The sequence below is a fragment of the Solanum pennellii genome, chromosome 10 (genome assembly GCF_001406875.1).
Source record: "Solanum pennellii chromosome 10, SPENNV200".
Classification (NCBI taxonomy): Eukaryota; Viridiplantae; Streptophyta; class Magnoliopsida; order Solanales; family Solanaceae; genus Solanum; species Solanum pennellii.
In genome coordinates this window covers 66,490,608-66,495,837 of record NC_028646.1, presented here as the reverse complement: position 1 = coordinate 66,495,837, position 5,230 = coordinate 66,490,608, and the positions used below count along the sequence as shown (strand labels likewise).

Genomic DNA, 5,230 nt, shown 5'->3' with positions numbered 1-5,230 from the left:
CAACAACAGCCTGCACTCCTTCGGCAGCGGCGGGCAGTCATCTTCCAGCGGCGGGCAGGGCACTTACGAGCGGGATCGTCCAACTTGTCAAATCTGTCAGAAAACAGGACACACCGCTGTTCGTTGCTGGTTTCGGTATGAGGAGAGCCGAAATAGTGATAACCGTGCCATTTATGCATCTCAAGCCGGCCCTTCCACTGAATGGCTGTTGGATACTGGGGCCAACATGCACGTTACTTCTGATCTATCCAAGCTTAACGCTCCAAATCCATATCATGGCTCCAATGGTATTACTGTTGGCAACGGTGAGTCCCTTAATATTTCTCACACTGGCACGGGTACCATTAAAACCCCCACCGCTATCTTTCACCTAGGTAACCTTACCCACGTCCCTTCTATTAAATCCAATCTCCTTTCAGTTCACCAATTCACAAAAGACAATAATTGCTCACTCTTGTTCACCTCTAATGATTTTCAGATCCTAGACAATACTACCAAGAGGGTGATTTTTCAGGGCCCCTGTGAGCATGGTCTGTACGTTCTTCCTGGCACAAGTTCGTCTGCCCACCCAGTTTCAGAAAGCGTTCCTGTGGCTCCGGTGGCTCTTTCGGCTGATGGCCACAGTCTGTTGTGGCACAGTCGTCTGGGTCACCCGTCTACTCAAATAATAAATTCTTTAATGTCTCAATTAGGTTTTTCTTCCATTCATGTAAACAATTGTGACTCCTGTTCAATTGCTAAATCTCATAAATTACCTTTTACTTTATCTGAGAAGCGTACAACTGCACCTTTTCAACTTATTCATTCTGACCTATGGGGTCCTACTGCTGTTCCTTCATTTGCTGGTTTTCGCTATTATATTTGTTTTGTGGATGATTTTACAAAATACACTTGGTTGTACCCACTAAAACACAAATCACAGGCATACACCACCTTTGTCACTTTTGAAAAAATGGTCAAAACACAATTCAATTCTCATGTTAAACTTTTTCGAAGTGACAATGGAAAGGAATATGTCAATAACATCTTTGGCCAGTTTCTGCAATCCCTGGGAATTATACATCAAACCTCCTGTCCATACACTCCCGAACAGAATGGGGTGGCTGAGCGTAAGCATCGCCATCTCATTGAAACGGTGGTTACTCTTCTACATCAATCTCATCTCCCTGTCTCCTTTTGGGTAGAAGCTCTAGCCACCGCAAACTACCTCATTAACAGAATGCCCAGTCACACTCTCTCCAACAAATCACCCTATCAACTCCTTTACCAAGAACTTCCCAATTATACCAACCTCCGCGTCTTTGGGTGTCTTGCCTACCCTTGGCTACGCCCTCATATTACTCACAAATTACAACCCCGATCCCGTCCTTGTATTTTTTTGGGCTATCATCCTACCTCCAAGGGTTATCGCTGTCTTGACCCACAAACTCATAAAGTCTACATATCTCGTCATGTCAAATTTGTCGAAAATGAGTTTCCCTACGAGTCTATTTCCTCCTCCACAAATACATCATTCATTGGCGTCCTTCCCCTTTTTCCAACATACTCACAGGGTCCCTCACCACCTTCCCCCACACCTCCACCCACTACCCAACCACCCCTCATCACCCCTTCGACCGTCACCCACAATACACCCGCAACCACCACCCACACTCACAACCAACCCGAACCACCCCATACCCACAACATCTCCAGCCCGATCCGTTTTGGGTCCTTCCCGGCCACCCCCGAATCACCACCGCCCGTGCCACCCCCCAATACTCATCCCATGTTAACCCGTGGCAAAGCCGGTATCTTTAAACCCAAAACCTTTCAGGCTACCATACTACCAAATACACCCCTTCCCGATAGTGAACCAACAACCTACTCTGTTGCCTCAAAAAATGCTTATTGGCGTCATGCTATGGATGACGAGTTTAAGGCTTTGACTGATCAGAAAACTTGGGTTCTTGTACCTAAGCCCCATGGGCGGCACCCAGTGGGCTGTAAATGGGTGTACAAAATTAAACACAATGCGGATGGCAGTATTTCCAGGTACAAGGCTCGTTTGGTTGCTAAAGGCTACAATCAGGAGTATGGGCTTGATTACTCCGAGACATTCAGTCCTGTTATTCGGCAGGAAACCATTCGCCTGGTACTGTCACTCGCCGTGCGCAACAATTGGCTCATCAATCAGTTGGATGTTTCCAATGCTTTTCTTCATGGCATGCTTGATGAAACTATCTACATGACGCAACCACCGGGCTATGTTGATCCCCGCTTCCCTCAACATGTTTGCAAACTCCAGAAGTCTCTGTATGGGCTCAAGCAAGCCCCCCGTGCTTGGTACACACGTCTGAAAACGTTCCTCCAGGGACTCGGCTTCACGTGTTGCGTACACGACACGAGTCTGTTTACTCGACATTCAGCACACGGTACAGTCATTCTTCTTGTCTATGTAGATGATATCATTATTACAGGCTCTACTGCAGCTCTCATTCAGGATGTCACTCGAGCTATGCATACTACCTTCAAAATGAAGGACCTTGGCCCGTTACATTATTTTCTGGGAATGGAGGTTTCTCGGACAGGCAGCGGCTTGTTTCTTCATCAGTCAAAATATGCTCGAGATCTGTTGCAGAAAGCTGGACTGGAAAAATGCACCAGTCAACCAACACCGATGGCAGTCTCTTCGTCTACGAATGGAGCCGACACCCCCTTTGCCGATATCACCCACTTCCGCAGCCTCATTGGGGCTCTACAGTATCTGGCCATTACCCGTCCTGACATCCAGTTTGCTGTCAACCGAGTTGCTCAGCGCATGCATCAACCAAGTGAACATGATTACCATTGTCTAAAACGCATTCTCAGGTACATTTTTGGCACTCTTGGTCGTGGTTTACTCATTCGACCCGGGGACTTGGAGCTTCGGGGTTTCTCAGATTCAGATTGGGCGAATGATAAAAATGACAGAAAATCTACATCGGGGTTTCTCGTTTTTTTGGGGCCGAACCTGATCTCCTGGTGTACAAAAAAACAACCCAAGGTCTCTCGGTCCTCGACTGAAGCTGAATACCGCGCCCTTGCTCTTCTTGCTGCTGAGACCATGTGGGTCACATATATTCTTCGCGAACTCCGCGCCACTCACACTGTTCCTGCTCTCTATTGTGACAACAAATCAACCATCTGTGTGGCCAAGAATTCCGTCCTACACACCAGAATGAAGCATGTTGATACCGATTGTCTCTTTGTTCGCGATGAAGTTCAGGCCGGCACCATGACTGTGCAGTATGTACCCACTGAAGAACAACCGGCTGATATTCTCACCAAGCCTCTCCCGAGCCGACAGCACGATTACCTCAGTTCCAAGCTTCCGTTCGCTTCCGCTCAGCTCAGCTTGAGGGGGGATAATAACATATAGTATTAAATAAATAGTATAAAATAATATTAGTATTTACTGTGTACTATCCTAGTCCTATTAGGATTAGTACTCCTTAATTCTAGTCCTATTAGGATTAGTACTCCTTCCTATATCTCCTATATATATCTCCCATGTATTCCCTTAATACTTGAATACAATCAATATTCCTTCAGCGACAAGTGAAATGCATTATACGGAAGTACATCTTGAAGCTTCAAATGGAAAATCTGTTGAGGGATTCAATGGTCAATATAATTTGCGTCAATTTCCATTTTTTTATTGCTACTAACTTCCTTGCTGAAAATATGTCCAAGTGTTGGTGTTGGTGGACACTTTAGTGGAGGTGGCATTGGCACTATGATGAGAAAATATGGCCTGGCTGCTGATAATATTATAGATGCCAATATGGTTGATGCAAATGGTACAATTCTAAACAGAAAAACAATGGGGTAAGATGTATTTTGGGCAATTAGAGGAGGTGGAGGAGCTAGTTTTGGAGTAATATCAGCCTGGGAAGTGAGACTAGTTCGCGTTCCATCTCTCGTCACAGTTTTCACAATTCACAAGAGGTTAGATCAAGAAGGTGTCTAGCTTGTACATAACTGGCAATACATAGCTAGCAAACTACCCGAGGGTCTCTTCATTCGAGTACTCATTCAACAAATCGATGGAATTGGTAGCCAGGGGAATGTGAAGCTACCTGAAGTCTTGTTCAATTCACTCTTCTTAGGACTTAATTCCGACCTGATTTCTCTTATGAACGCGAATTTCCCTGAATTGGGATTGAAGATGGAAGATTGCACGGAGATGAGCTGGATAAAATCCGTCCTCTACTTCACCGGTTACCAAAAAGGCGAACCACTAGAAGTCCTGTTGGATAGAAACACAATATAAAAGCAACTTCAAGGCAAAATAAGATTTCGTCGTTGAGCCAATGCCTGAAAGTGTTTTCCAGGGGATCTCAGAGAGTTTTTTTTGGGAAAAAAAAAGTTTTCATGATAATGGAAGAAATTGAAGAATATGAAATACCGTTTCCTCATAGAAAAGGGAACATTTACAACATATAATACATAGTGAAATGGGATTCAAATGAGGGATCTAAACAATACTCGTATGGGATTCAAAATCTTTACAAGTACATGGAGCCATATGTGTCAAATGCACCAAGGCTTATCTCAACTATAGAGATCTTGATTTGGGAATCAACCAACAAGGTAATGACTCGAGTTATCGACAAGCTATCATGACTTGGGGTACCAAGTATTTTAAAAGTAACTTTCAAAGACTGGCAAAAGCAAAACATCAAATTGATCCAAATAACTTTTTCACAAATGAACAAAGTATTCCTCCTCTTTGTTGTTAGTAACAAAATATATGACTTCAACAACTTTTATTATAATAGTTGGCATCTTATTATTGTTCATCAGACAAAATAAATCATAAGTGCCATTGCAAAAACTACTTTCAGTTCAAATAGTCATAAATGTAAATGCAACACGTTTTTAATTACACACACAAGTGTACCTGGTTGCGCAAGTAATATAATAGTCCTAAAACAGGAGGAGCTTATAAAGAACGCACACATATTTATATTGCACCAGAAACAAATAAATCTTAATTAAACATAAATAAGAAATACCATAAATAACAAAATCCTAATAAGGAATTCTAAACTACTAAGGAATCATGATTTTGGTTTATTTCCTAAAACTTTCCTAATTTTTCACCAAACATGTCTATTATAACGTAATAACACAAACTTATGGATATTTAATATTTTTTAAAACTTATGTGTATAAATCATATATATTTTTAAACAATCAAATATTC

General features: G+C 42.7%; 1 pseudogene; it reads left to right on the top strand.

Moving 5' to 3' along the window:
* The window catches only part of LOC107001501, a 7,125-nt pseudogene extending 2,332 nt beyond the window's left edge, over positions 1–4,793 (top strand).
* The last annotated feature ends 437 nt before the right edge of the window (positions 4,794–5,230 follow it).